This window comes from Schistocerca serialis, chromosome 8 (genome assembly GCF_023864345.2).
Source record: "Schistocerca serialis cubense isolate TAMUIC-IGC-003099 chromosome 8, iqSchSeri2.2, whole genome shotgun sequence".
Lineage (NCBI taxonomy): Eukaryota > Metazoa > Arthropoda > Insecta > Orthoptera > Acrididae > Schistocerca > Schistocerca serialis.
Genome location: NC_064645.1, coordinates 561,950,498 through 561,967,196, shown reverse-complemented (window position 1 = coordinate 561,967,196; position 16,699 = coordinate 561,950,498). Strand labels below are relative to the sequence as shown.

Sequence of the window (16,699 nt, the reverse complement as noted above, 5' to 3'; positions counted from 1 at the left end):
GATTCATGCTATCATTTCCCTCCAGCACTGCTTCATACATTAGTCCATGCCACGTATGGACGACCCTGCAGGATTCATGCTATCATTTCCCTCCAGCACTGCTTCACACATGAGTCCATGCCACATATGGACAACCTTGCAGGACTCATGCTATCATTTCCCTCCAGCACTGCTTCACACATGAGTCCATGCCACGTATGGACAACCCTGCAGGACTCGTGCTATCATTTCCCTCCAGCACTGCTTCATACATTAGTCCATGCCACATATGGACAACCCTGCTGGATTCATGCTATCATTTCCCTCCAGCACTGCTTCATACATTAGTCCATGCCACGTATGGACGACCCTGCAGGATTCATGCTATCATTTCCCTCCAGCACTGCTTCATACATTAGTCCATGCCACGTATGGACGACCCTGCAGGATTCATGCTATCATTTCCCTCCAGCACTGCTTCATACATTAGTCCATGCCACGTATGGACGACCCTGCAGGATTCATGCTATCATTTCGTTCCAGCACTGCTTCATACATTAGTCCATGCCACGAATGGACGACCCTGCAGGATTCATGCTATCATTTCCCTCCAGCACTGCTTCATACATTAGTCCATGCCACGTATGGACGACCCTGCAGGATTCATGCTATCATTTCCCTCCAGCACTGCTTCATACATTAGTCCGTGCCACGTATGGACGACCCTGCAGGATTCATGCTATCATTTCCCTCCAGCACTGCTTCATACATTAGTCCATGCCACGTATGGACGACCCTGCAGGATTCATGCTATCATTTCCCTCCAGCACTGCTTCATACATTAGTCCATGCCACGTATGGACGACCCTGCAGGATTCATGCTATCATTTCCCTCCAGCACTGCTTCACACATGAGTCCATGCCACGTATGGACAACCCTGCAGGACTCATGCTATCATTTCCCTCCAGCACTGCTTCATACATTAGTCCATGCCACGTATGGACGACCCTGCAGGATTCATGCTATCATTTCCCTCCAGCACTGCTTCATACATTAGTCCATGCCACGTATGGACAACCCTGCAGGATTCATGCTAACATTTCCCTCCAGCACTGCTTCACACATGAGTCCATGCCACGTATGGACGACCCTGCAGGATTCATGCTGTCATTTCCCTCCAGCACTGCTTCACACATGAGTCCATGCCACGTATGGACAACCCTGCAGGATTCATGCTATCATTTCCCTCCAGCACTGCTTCACACATGAGTCCATGCCACGTATGGACGACCCTGCAGGATTCATGCTGTCATTTCCCTCCAGCACTGCTTCACACATGAGTCCATGCCACATATGGACAACCCTGCAGGATTCATGCTATCATTTCCCTCCAGCACTGCTTCATACATTAGTCCATGCCACGTATGGACAACCCTGCAGGACTCATGCTATCATTTCCCTCCAGCACTGCTTCACACATGAGTCCATGCCACGTATGGACAACCCTGCAGGACTCGTGCTATCATTTCCCTCCAGCACTGCTTCACACATGAGTCCATGCCACGTATGGACAACCCTGCAGGACTCGTGCTATCATTTCCCTCCAGCACTGCTTCACACATGAGTCCATGCCACGTATGGACAACCCTGCAGGATTCATGCTATCATTTCCCTCCAGCACTGCTTCATACATTAGTCCATGCCACGTATGGACAACCCTGCAGGACTCATGCTATCATTTCCCTCCAGCACTGCTTCACACATGAGTCCATGCCACGTATGGACAACCCTGCAGGACTCGTGCTATCATTTCCCTCCAGCACTGCTTCACACATGAGTCCATGCCACGTATGGACAACCCTGCAGGACTCGTGCTATCATTTCCCTCCAGCACTGCTTCACACATGAGTCCATGCCACGTATGGACAACCCTGCAGGATTCATGCTATCATTTCCCTCCAGCACTGCTTCATACATTAGTCCATGCCACGTATGGACAACCCTGCAGGACTCATGCTATCATTTCCCTCCAGCACTGCTTCACACATGAGTCCATGCCACGTATGGACAACCCTGCAGGACTCGTGCTATCATTTCCCTCCAGCACTGCTTCACACGTGAGTCAATGCCACGTATGGACAACCCTGCAGGATTCATGCTATCATTTCCCTCCAGCACTGCTTCACACATGAGTCCATGCCACGTATGGACAACCCTGCAGGATTCATGCTATCATTTCCCTCCAGCACTGCTTCACACATGAGTCCATGCCACGTATGGACAACCCTGCAGGACTCATGCTATCATTTCCCTCCAGCACTGCTTCACACATGAGTCCAAGCCACGTATGGACAACCCTGCAGGACTCGTGCTATCATTTCCCTCCAGCACTGCTTCACACATGAGTCCATGCCACGTATGGACGACCCTGCAGGATTCATGCTGTCATTTCCCTCCAGCACTGCTTCACACATGAGTCCATGCCACGTATGGACAACCCTCCAGGATTCATGCTATCATTTCCCTCCAGCACTGCTTCACACATGAGTCCATGCCACGTATGGACAACCCTGCAGGACTCGTGCTATCATTTCCCTCCAGCACTGCTTCACACATGAGTCCATGCCACATATGGACAACCCTGCAGGACTCGTGCTATCATTTCCCTCCAGCACTGCTTCATACATTAGTCCATGCCACGTATGGACGACCCTGCAGGATTCATGCTATCATTTCCCTCCAGCACTGCTTCACACATGAGTCCATGCCACATATGGTCAACCTTGCAGGACTCACGCTATCATTTCCCTCCAGCACTGCTTCACACATGAGTCCATGCCACGTATGGACAACCCTGCAGGACTCGTGCTATCATTTCCCTCCAGCACTGCTTCATACATTAGTCCATGCCACATATGGACAACCCTGCTGGATTCATGCTATCATTTCCCTCCAGCACTGCTTCATACATTAGTCCATGCCACGTATGGACGACCCTGCAGGATTCATGCTATCATTTCCCTCCAGCACTGCTTCATACATTAGTCCATGCCACGTATGGACGACCCTGCAGGATTCATGCTATCATTTCCCTCCAGCACTGCTTCATACATTAGTCCATGCCACGTATGGACGACCCTGCAGGATTCATGCTATCATTTCCCTCCAGCACTGCTTCATACATTAGTCCATGCCACGTATGGACGACCCTGCAGGATTCATGCTATCATTTCCCTCCAGCACTGCTTCATACATTAGTCCATGCCACGTATGGACGACCCTGCAGGATTCATGCTATCATTTCCCTCCAGCACTGCTTCATACATTAGTCCGTGCCACGTATGGACGACCCTGCAGGATTCATGCTATCATTTCCCTCCAGCACTGCTTCATACATTAGTCCATGCCACGTATGGACGACCCTGCAGGATTCATGCTATCATTTCCCTCCAGCACTGCTTCATACATTAGTCCATGCCACGTATGGACGACCCTGCAGGATTCATGCTATCATTTCCCTCCAGCACTGCTTCACACATGAGTCCATGCCACGTATGGACAACCCTGCAGGACTCATGCTATCATTTCCCTCCAGCACTGCTTCATACATTAGTCCATGCCACGTATGGACGACCCTGCAGGATTCATGCTATCATTTCCCTCCAGCACTGCTTCATACATTAGTCCATGCCACGTATGGACAACCCTGCAGGATTCATGCTAACATTTCCCTCCAGCACTGCTTCACACATGAGTCCATGCCACGTATGGACGACCCTGCAGGATTCATGCTGTCATTTCCCTCCAGCACTGCTTCACACATGAGTCCATGCCACGTATGGACAACCCTGCAGGATTCATGCTATCATTTCCCTCCAGCACTGCTTCACACATGAGTCCATGCCACGTATGGACGACCCTGCAGGATTCATGCTGTCATTTCCCTCCAGCACTGCTTCATACATTAGTCCATGCCACGTATGGACGACCCTGCAGGATTCATGCTATCATTTCCCTCCAGCACCGCTTCATACATTAGTCCATGCCACGTATGGACGACCCTGCAGGATTCATGCTATCATTTCCCTCCAGCACTGCTTCATACATTAGTCCATGCCACGTATGGACGACCCTGCAGGATTCATGCTATCATTTCCCTCCAGCACTGCTTCATACATGAGTCCATGCCACGTATGGACAACCCTGCAGGACTCATGCTATCATTTCCCTCCAGCACTGCTTCACACATGAGTCCATGCCACGTATGGACAACCCTGCAGGATTCATGCTATCATTTCCCTCCAGCACTGCTTCACACATGAGTCCATGCCACGTATGGACGACCCTGCAGGATTCATGCTGTCATTTCCCTCCAGCACTGCTTCATACATTAGTCCATGCCACGTATGGACGACCCTGCAGGATTCATGCTATCATTTCCCTCCAGCACTGCTTCACACATGAGTCCATGCCACGTATGGACGACCCTGCAGGATTCATGCTATCATTTCCCTCCAGCACTGCTTCACACATGAGTCCATGCCACGTATGGACAACCCTGCAGCATTCATGCTATCATTTCCCTCCAGCACTGCTTCATACATTAGTCCATGCCACATATGGACAACCCTGCATGATTCATGCTGTCATTTCCCTCCAGCACTGCTTCACACATGAGTCCATGCCACGTATGGACGACCCTGCAGGATTCATGCTATCATTTCCCTCCAGCACTGCTTCACACATGAGTCCATGCCACGCATGGACGACCCTGCAGGATTCATGCTGTCATTTCCCTCCAGCACTGCTTCACACTTGAGTCCATGCCACGTATGGACGACCCTGCAGGATTCATGCTATCATTTCCCTCCAGCACTGCTTCACACATGAGTCCATGCCACGTATGGACAACCCTGCAGGATTCATGCTATCATTTCCCTCCAGCACTGCTTCATACATTAGTCCATGCCACGTATGGACAACCCTGCAGGACTCATGCTATCATTTCCCTCCAGCACTGCTTCACACATGAGTCCATGCCACGTATGGACAACCCTGCAGGACTCGTGCTATCATTTCCCTCCAGCACTGCTTCACACATGAGTCCATGCCACGTATGGACAACCCTGCAGGACTCGTGCTATCATTTCCCTCCAGCACTGCTTCACACATGAGTCCATGCCACGTATGGACAACCCTGCAGGATTCATGCTATCATTTCCCTCCAGCACTGCTTCATACATTAGTCCATGCCACGTATGGACAACCCTGCAGGACTCATGCTATCATTTCCCTCCAGCACTGCTTCACACATGAGTCCATGCCACGTATGGACAACCCTGCAGGACTCGTGCTATCATTTCCCTCCAGCACTGCTTCACACATGAGTCCATGCCACGTATGGACAACCCTGCAGGATTCATGCTATCATTTCCCTCCAGCACTGCTTCACACATGAGTCCATGCCACGTATGGACAACCCTGCAGGATTCATGCTATCATTTCCCTCCAGCACTGCTTCACACATGAGTCCATGCCACGTATGGACAACCCTGCAGGACTCGTGCTATCATTTCCCTCCAGCACTGCTTCACACATGAGTCCATGCCACGTATGGACAACCCTGCAGGACTCGTGCTATCATTTCCCTCCAGCACTGCTTCACACATGAGTCCATGCCACGTATGGAAAACCCTGCAGGATTCATGCTATCATTTCCCTCCAGCACTGCTTCATACATTAGTCCATGCCACGTATGGACAACCCTGCAGGACTCATGCTATCATTTCCCTCCAGCACTGCTTCACACATGAGTCCATGTCACGTATGGACAACCCTGCAGGACTCGTGCTATCATTTCCCTCCAGCACTGCTTCACACATGAGTCCATGCCACATATGGACAACCCTGCAGGATTCATGCTATCATTTCCCTCCAGCACTGCTTCACACATGAGTCCATGCCACGTATGGACAACCCTGCAGGACTCATGCTATCATTTCCCTCCAGCACAGCTTCACACATGAGTCCATGCCACGTATGGACAACCCTGCAGGACTCGTGCTATCATTTCCCTCCAGCACTGCTTCACACATGAGTCCATGCCACGTATGGACAACCCTGCAGGACTCGTGCTATCATTTCCCTCCAGCACTGCTTCACACATGAGTCCATGCCACGTATGGACAACCCTGCAGGATTCATGCTATCATTTCCCTCCAGCACTGCTTCATACATTAGTCCATGTCATGTATGGACAACCCTGCAGGACTCATGCTATCATTTCCCTCCAGCACTGCTTCACACATGAGTCCATGCCACGTATGGACAACCCTGCAGGACTCGTGCTATCATTTCCCTCCAGCACTGCTTCACACATGAGTCCATGCCACGTATGGACAACCCTGCAGGATTCATGCTATCATTTCCCTCCAGCACTGCTTCACACATGAGTCCATGCCACGTATGGACAACCCTGCAGGATTCATGCTATCATTTCCCTCCAGCACTGCTTCACACATGAGTCCATGCCACGTATGGACAACCCTGCAGGACTCGTGCTATCATTTCCCTCCAGCACTGCTTCACACATGAGTCCATGCCACATATGGACGACCCTGCAGGATTCATGCTGTCATTTCCCTCCAACACTGCTTCACACATGAGTCCATGCCACGTATGGACAACCCTGCAGGATTCATGCTATCATTTCCCTCCAGCACTGCTTCACACATGAGTCCATGCCACGTATGGACAACCCTGCAGGACTCGTGCTATCATTTCCCTCCAGCACTGCTTCACACATGAGTCCATGCCACGTATGGACGACCCTGCAGGATTCATGCTGTCATTTCCCTCCAGCACTGCTTCACACATGAGTCCATGCCACGTATGGACAACCCTGCAGGATTCATGCTATCATTTCCCTCCAGCACTGCTTCACACATGAGTCCATGCCACGTATGGACAACCCTGCAGGACTCGTGCTATCATTTCCCTCCAGCACTGCTTCACACATGAGTCCATGCCACATATGGACAACCCTGCAGGACTCGTGCTATCATTTCCCTCCAGCACTGCTTCATACATTAGTCCATGCCACGTATGGACGACCCTGCAGGATTCATGCTATCATTTCCCTCCAGCACTGCTTCACACATGAGTCCATGCCACATATGGACAACCCTGCAGGACTCATGCTATCATTTCCCTCCAGCACTGCTTCACACATGAGTCCATGCCACGTATGGACAACCCTGCAGGACTCGTGCTATCATTTCCCTCCAGCACTGCTTCATACATTAGTCCATGCCACATATGGACAACCCTGCAGGATTCATGCTATCATTTCCCTCCCGCACTGCTTCATACATTAGTCCATGCCACGTATGGACGACCCTGCAGGATTCATGCTATCATTTCTCTCCAGCACTGGTTCATACATTAGTCCATGCCACGTATAGACGACCCTGCAGGATTCATGCTATCATTTCCCTCCAGCACTGCTTCATACATTAGTCCATGCCACGTATGGACGACCCTGCAGGATTCATGCTATCGTTTCCCTCCAGCACTGCTTCATACATTAGTCCATGCCACGTATGGACGACCCTGCAGGATTCATGCTATCATTTCCCTCCAGCACTGCTTCATACATTAGTCCATGCCACGTATGGACGACCCTGCAGGATTCATGCTATCATTTCCCTCCAGCACTGCTTCATACATTAGTCCATGCCACGTATGGACGACCCTGCAGGATTCATGCTATCATTTCCCTCCAGCACTGCTTCATACATTAGTCCATGCCACGTATGGACGACCCAGCAGGATTCATGCTATCATTTCCCTCCAGCACTGCTTCATACATTAGTCCATGCCACGTATGGACGACCCTGCAGGATTCATGCTATCATTTCCCTCCAGCACTGCTTCACACATGAGTCCAAGCCACGTATGGACAACCCTGCAGGACTCATGCTATCATTTCCCTCCAGCACTGCTTCACACATGAGTCCATGCCACGTATGGACAACCCTGCAGGACTCGTGCTATCATTTCCCTCCAGCACTGCTTCACACATGAGTCCATGCCACTTATGGACAACCCTGCAGGACTCGTGCTATCATTTCTCTCCAGCACTGCTTCACACATGAGTCCATGCCACGTATGGACAACCCTGCAGGATTCATGCTATCATTTCCCTCCAGCACTGCTTCATACATTAGTCCATGCCACGTATGGACAACCCTGCAGGACTCATGCTATCATTTCCCTCCAGCACTGCTTCACACATGAGTCCATGCCACGTATGGACAACCCTGCAGGACTCGTGCTATCATTTCCCTCCAGCACTGCTTCACACATGAGTCCATGCCACGTATGGACAACCCTGCAGGATTCATGCTATCATTTCCCTCCAGCACTGCTTCACACATGAGTCCATGCCACGTATGGACAACCCTGCAGGATTCATGCTATCATTTCCCTCCAGCACTGCTTCACACATGAGTCCATGCCACGTATGGACAACCCTACAGGACTCGTGCTATCATTTCCCTCCAGCACTGCTTCACACATGAGTCCATGCCACGTATGGACGACCCTGCAGGATTCATGCTGTCATTTCTCTCCAGCACTGCTTCACACATGAGTCCATGCCACGTATGGACAACCCTGCAGGATTCATGCTATCATTTCCTTCCAGCACTGCTTCACACATGAGTCCATGCCACATATGGACAACCCTGCAGGACTCGTGCTATCATTTCCCTCCAGCACTGCTTCATACATTAGTCCATGCCACGTATGGACGACCCTGCAGGATTCATGCTATCATTTCCCTCCAGCACTGCTTCACACATGAGTCCATGCCACATATGGACAACCCTGCAGGACTCATGCTATCATTTCCCTCCAGCACTGCTTCACACATGAGTCCATGCCACGTATGGACAACCCTGCAGGACTCGTGCTATCATTTCCCTCCAGCACTGCTTCATACATTAGTCCATGCCACATATGGACAACCCTGCAGGATTCATGCTATCATTTCCCTCCCGCACTGCTTCATACATTAGTCCATGCCACGTATGGACGACCCTGCAGGATTCATGCTATCATTTCCCTCCAGCACTGCTTCATACATTAGTCCATGCCACGTATGGACGACCCTGCAGGATTCATGCTATCATTTCCCTCCAGCACTGCTTCATACATTAGTCCATGCCACGTATGGACGACCCTGCAGGATTCATGCTATCATTTCCCTCCAGCACTGCTTCATACATTAGTCCATGCCACGTATGGACGACCCTGCAGGATTCATGCTATCATTTCCCTCCAGCACTGCTTCATACATTAGTCCATGCCACGTATGGACGACCCTGCAGGATTCATGCTATCATTTCCCTCCAGCACTGCTTCATACATTAGTCCATGCCACGTATGGACGACCCTGCAGGATTCATGCTATCATTTCCCTCCAGCACTGCTTCATACATTAGTCCATGCCACGTATGGACGACCCTGCAGGATTCATGCTATCATTTCCCTCCAGCACTGCTTCATACATTAGTCCATGCCACGTATGGACGACCCGGCAGGATTCATGCTATCATTTCCCTCCAGCACTGCTTCACACATGAGTCCATGCCACGTATGGACAACCCTGCAGGACTCATGCTATCATTTCCCTCCAGCACTGCTTCATACATTAGTCCATGCCACGTATGGACGACCCTGCAGGATTCATGCTATCATTTCCCTCCAGCACTGCTTCATACATTAGTCCATGCCACGTATGGACAACCCTGCAGGATTCATGCTATCATTTCCCTCCAGCACTGCTTCACACATGAGTGCATGCCACGTATGGACGACCCTGCAGGATTCATGCTATCATTTCCCTCCAGCACTGCTTCATACATTAGTCCATGCCACGTATGGACGACCCTGCAGGATTCATGCTATCATTTCCCTCCAGCACTGCTTCACACATGAGTCCATGCCACGTATGGACAACCCTGCAGGATTCATGCTATCATTTCCCTCCAGCACTGCTTCATACATTAGTCCATGCCACGTATGGACAACCCTGCAGGATTCATGCTATCATTTCCCTCCAGCACTGCTTCACACATGAGTCCATGCCACGTATGGACGACCCTGCAGGATTCATGCTGTCATTTCCCTCCAGCACTGCTTCACACAAGAGTCCATGCCACGTATGGACAACCCTGCATGATTCATGCTATCATTTCCCTCCAGCACTGCTTCACACATGAGTCCATGCCATGTATGGACGACCCTGCAGGATTCATGCTGTCATTTCCCTCCAGCACTGCTTCATACATTAGTCCATGCCACGTATGGACGACCCTGCAGGACTCATGCTATCATTTCCCTCCAGCACTGCTTCATACATTAGTCCATGCCACGTATGGACGACCCTGCAGGATTCATGCTATCATTTCCCTCCAGCACTGCTTCATACATTAGTCCATGCCACGTATGGACGACCCTGCAGGATTCATGCTATCATTTCCCTCCAGCACTGCTTCACACATGAGTCCATGCCACGTATGGACGACCCTGCAGGATTCATGCTGTCATTTCCCTCCAGCACTGCTTCATACATTAGTCCATGCCACGTATGCACGACCCTGCAGGATTCATGCTATCATTTCCCTCCAGCACTGCTTCATACATTAGTCCATGCCACGTATGGACGACCCTGCAGGATTCATGCTATCATTTCCCTCCAGCACTGCTTCATACATTAGTCCATGCCACGTATGGACGACCCTGCAGGATTCATGCTATCATTTCCCTCCAGCACTGCTTCACACATGAGTCCATGCCACGTATGGACAACCCTGCAGGACTCATGCTATCATTTCCCTCCAGCACTGCTTCACACATGAGTCCGTGCCACGTATGGACAACCCTGCAGGATTCATGCTATCATTTCCCTCCAGCACTGCTTAACACATGAGTCCATGCCACGTATGGACGACCCTGCATGATTCATGCTGTCATTTCCCTCCAGCACTGCTTCATACATTAGTCCATGCCACGTATGGACGACCCTGCAGGATTCATGCTATCATTTCCCTCCAGCACTTCTTCATACATTAGTCCATGCCACGTATGGACGACCCTGCAGGATTCATGCTATCATTTCCCTCCAGCACTGCTTCATACATTAGTCCATACCACGTATGGACGACCCTGCAGGATTCATGCTATCATTTCCCTCCAGCACTGCTTCATACATTAGTCCATGCCACGTATGGACGACCCTGCAGGATTCATGGTATCATTTCCCTCCAGCACTGCTTCATACATTAGTCCATGCCACGTATGGACGACCCTGCAGGATTCATGCTATCATTGCCCTCCAGCACTGCTTCACACATGAGTCCATGCCACATATGGACAACCCTGCAGGATTCATGCTATCATTTCCCTCCAGCACTGCTTCACACATGAGTCCATGCGACATATGGACGACCCTGCAGGATTCATGCTATCATTTCCCTCCAGCACTTCTTCACACATGAGTCCATGCCACGTATGGACAACCCTGCAGGACTCGTGCTATCATTTCCCTCCAGCACAGCTTCACACATGAGTCCATGCCACATATGGACAACCCTGCAGGATTCATGCTATCATTTCCCTCCAGCACTGCTTCACACATGAGTCCATGCCACGTATGGACGACCCTTCAGGATTCATGCTGTCATTTCCCTCCAGCACTGCTTCACACATGAGTCCATGCCACGTATGGACAACCCTGCAGGATTCATGCTATCATTTCCCTCCAGCACAGCTTCACACATGAGTCCATGCCACGTATGGACAACCCTGCAGGACTCATGCTATCATTTCCCTCCAGCACTGCTTCACACATGAGTCCATGCCACGTATGGACAACCCTGCAGGATTCATGCTATCATTTCCCTCCAGCACTGCTTCACACATGAGTCCATGCCACGTATGGACGACCCTGCAGGATTCATGCTGTCATTTCCCTCCAGCACTGCTTCATACATTAGTCCATGCCACGTATGGACAACCCTGCAGGACTCGTGCTATCATTTCCCTCCAGCACTGCTTCACACATGAGTCCATGCCACGTATGTACAACCCTGCAGGACTCGTGCTATCATTTCCCTCCAGCACTGCTTCACACATGAGTCCATGCCACGTATGGACGACCCTGCAGGAGTCATGCTATCATTTCCCTCCAGCACTGCTTCACACATGAGTCCATGCCACGTATGGACGACCCTGCAGGATTCATGCCGTCATTTCCCTCCAGCGCTGCTTCACACATGAGTCCATGCCACGTATGGACAACCCTGCAGGATTCATGCTATCATTTCCCTCCAGCACTGCTTCACACATGAGTCCATGCCACGTATGGACAACCCTGCAGGACTCATGCTATCATTTCCCTCCAGCACTGCTTCATACATTAGTCCATGCCACATATGGACAACCCTGCAGGATTCATGCTATCATTTCCCTCCAGCACTGCTTCACACATGAGTCCATGCCACGTATGGACGACCCTGCAGGATTCATGATATCATTTCCCTCCAGCACTGCTTCACACATGAGTCCATGCCACATATGGACGACCCTGCAGGATTCATGCTGTCATTTCCCTCCAGCACTGCTTCTTACATTAGTCCATGCCACGTATGGACAACCCTGCAGGACTCGTGCTATCATTTCCCTCCAGCACTGCTTCACACATGAGTCCATGCCACATATGGACAACCCTGCAGGATTCATGCTATCAGTTCCCTCCAGCACTGCTTCACACATGAGTCCATGCCACATATGGACGACCCTGCAGGATTCATGCTATCATTTCCCTCCAGCACTGCTTCACACATGAGTCCATGCCACGTATGGACAACCCTGCAGGACTCGTGCTATCATTTCCCTCCAGCACTGCTTCACACATGAGTCCATGCCACATATGGACAACCCTGCAGGATTCATGCTATCAGTTCCCTCCAGCACTGCTTCACACATGAGTCCATGCCACGTATGGACGACCCTGCAGGATTCATGCTGTCATTTCCCTCCAGCACTGCTTCACACATGAGTCCATGCCACGTATGGACAACCCTGCAGGATTCATGCTATCATTTCCCTCCAGCACTGCTACACACATGAGTCCATGCCACGTATGGACAACCCTGCAGGATTCATGCTATCATTTCCCTCCAGCACTGCTTCACACATGAGTCCATGCCACGTATGGACGACCCTGCAGGATTCATGCTGTCATTTCCCTCCAGCACTGCTTTACACATGAGTCCATGCCACGTATGGCCAACCCTGCAGGATTCATGCTATCATTTCCCTCCAGCACTGCTTCACACATGAGTCCATGCCACGTATGGACAACCCTGCAGGATTCATGCTATCATTTCCCTCCAGCACTGCTTCACACATGAGTCCATGCCTCGTATGGACGACCCTGCAGGATTCATGCTATCATTTCCCTCCAGCACTGCTTCACACATGAGTCCATGCCACGTATGGACAACCCTGCAGGACTCGTGCTATCATTTCCCTCCAGCACTGCTTCACACATGAGTCCATGCCACATATGGACAACCCTGCAGGATTCATGCTATCATTTCCCTCCAGCACTGCTTCACACATGAGTCCATGCCACGTATGGACGACCCTGCAGGATTCATGCTGTCATTTCCCTCCAGCACTGCTTCACACATGAGTCCATGCCACGTATGGACAACCCTGCAGGATTCATGCTATCATTTCCCTCCAGCACTGCTACACACATGAGTCCATGCCACGTATGGACAACCCTGCAGGATTCATGCTATCATTTCCCTCCAGCACTGCTTCACACATGAGTCCATGCCACGTATGGACGACCCTGCAGGATTCATGCTGTCATTTCCCTCCAGCACTGCTTCATACATTAGTCCATGCCACGTATGGACAACCCTGCAGGACTCGTGCTATCATTTCCCTCCAGCACTGCTTCACACATGAGTCCATGCCACATATGGACAACCCTGCAGGATTCATGCTATCAGTTCCCTCCAGCACTGCTTCACACATGAGTCCATGCCACATATGGACGACCCTGCAGGATTCATGCTATCATTTCCCTCCAGCACTGCTTCACACATGAGTCCATGCCACGTATGGACAACCCTGCAGGACTCGTGCTATCATTTCCCTCCAGCACTGCTTCACACATGAGTCCATGCCACATATGGACAACCCTGCAGGATTCATGCTATCAGTTCCCTCCAGCACTGCTTCACACATGAGTCCATGCCACATATGGACGACCCTGCAGGATTCATGCTATCATTTCCCTCCAGCACTGCTTCACACATGAGTCCATGCCACGTATGGACAACCCTGCAGGACTCGTGCTATCATTTCCCTCCAGCACTGCTTCACACATGAGTCCATGCCACATATGGACAACCCTGCAGGATTCATGCTATCATTTCCCTCCAGCACTGCTTCACACATGAGTCCATGCCACGTATGGACGACCCTGCAGGATTCATGCTGTCATTTCCCTCCAGCACTGCTTCACACATGAGTCCATGCCACGTATGGACAACCCTGCAGGATTCATGCTATCATTTCCCTCCAGCACTGCTTCACACATGAGTCCATGCCACGTATGGACAACCCTGCAGGATTCATGCTATCATTTCCCTCCAGCACTGCTTCACACATGAGTCCATGCCACGTATGGACGACCCTGCAGGATTCATGCTGTCATTTCCCTCCAGCACTGCTTCATACATTAGTCCATGCCACGTATGGACAACCCTGCAGGACTCGTGCTATCATTTCCTTCCAGCACTGCTTCACACATGAGTCCATGCCACATATGGACAACCCTGCAGGATTCATGCTATCAGTTCCCTCCAGCACTGCTTCACACATGAGTCCATGCCACATATGGACGACCCTGCAGGATTCATGCTATCATTTCCCTCCAGCACTGCTTCACACATGAGTCCATGCCACGTATGGACAACCCTGCAGGACTCGTGCTATCATTTCCCTCCAGCACTGCTTCACACATGAGTCCATGCCACATATGGACGACCCTGCAGGACTCGTGCTATCATTTCCCTCCAGCACTGCTTCACACATGAGTCCATGCCACATATGGACAACCCTGCAGGACTCGTGCTATCATTTCCCTCCAGCACTGCTTCACACATGAGTCCATGCCACATATGGACGACCCTGCAGGATTCATGCTATCATTTCCCTCCAGCACTGCTTCACACATGAGTCCATGCCACGTATGGACAACCCTGCTGGACTCGTGCTATCATTTCCCTCCAGCACTGCTTCACACATGAGTCCATGCCACATATGGACGACCCTGCAGGATTCATGCTGTCATTTCCCTCCAGCACTGCTTCACACATGAGTCCATGCCACGTATGGACAAACCTGCAGGATTCATGCTATCATTTCCCTCCAGCACTGCTTCACACATGAGTCCATGCCACGTATGGACAACCCTGCAGGATTCATGCTATCATTTCCCTCCAGCACTGCTTCACACATGAGTCCATGCCACGTATGGACGACCCTGCAGGATTCATGCTGTCATTTCCCTCCAGCACTGCTTCATACATTAGTCCATGCCACGTACGGACAACCCTGCAGGACTCGTGCTATCATTTCCCTCCAGCACTGCTTCACACATGAGTCCATGCCACATATGGACAACCCTGCAGGATTCATGCTATCAGTTCCCTCCAGCACTGCTTCACACATGAGTCCATGCCACATATGGACGACCCTGCAGGATTCATGCTATCATTTCCCTCCAGCACTGCTTCACACATGAGTCCATGCCACGTATGGACAACCCTGCAGGACTCGTGCTATCATTTCCCTCCAGCACTGCTTCACACATGAGTCCATTCCACATATGGACAACCCTGCAGGATTCATGCTATCATTTCCCTCCAGCACTGCTTCACACATGAGTCCATGCCACATATGGACGACCCTGCAGGATTCATGCTATCATTTCCCTCCAGCACTGCTTCACACATGAGTCCATGCCACATATGGACAACCCTGCAGGACTCATGCTATCATTTCCCTCCAGCACTGCTTCACACATGAGTCCATGCCACATATGGACGACCCTGCAGGATTCATGCTATCATTTCCCTCCAGCACTGCTTCACACATGAGTCCATGCCACGTATGGACAACCCTGCAGGACTCGTGCTATCATTTCCCTCCAGCACTGCTTCACACATGAGTCCATGCCACATATGGACAACCCTGCAGGATTCATGCTATCATTTCCCTCCAGCACTGCTTCACACATGAGTCCATGCCACATATGGACGACCCTGCAGGATTCATGCTATCATTTCCGTCCAGCACTGCTTCACACATGAGTCCATGCCACGTATGGACAAACCTGCAGGATTCATGCTGTCATTTCCCTCCAGCACTGCTTCATACATTAGTCCATGCCACATATGGACAACCCTGCAGGATTCATGCTATCATTTCCCTCCAGCACTGCTTCACACATGAGTCCATGCCACATATGGACGACCCTGCAGGATTCATGCTATCATTTCCCTCCAGCACTGCTTCACACATGAGTCCATGCCACGTATGGACAACCCTGCAGGACTCGTGCTATCA

At 50.9% G+C, this 16,699-nt stretch overlaps 1 protein-coding gene across 1 annotated transcript in view; it reads left to right on the top strand.

The window, feature by feature from the left end:
* The window catches only part of LOC126416386 (agrin), a 354,777-nt gene that overhangs the window by 251,324 nt on the left and 86,754 nt on the right, over positions 1 to 16,699 (top strand). The gene's annotated exons all lie outside the window — the stretch shown is intronic.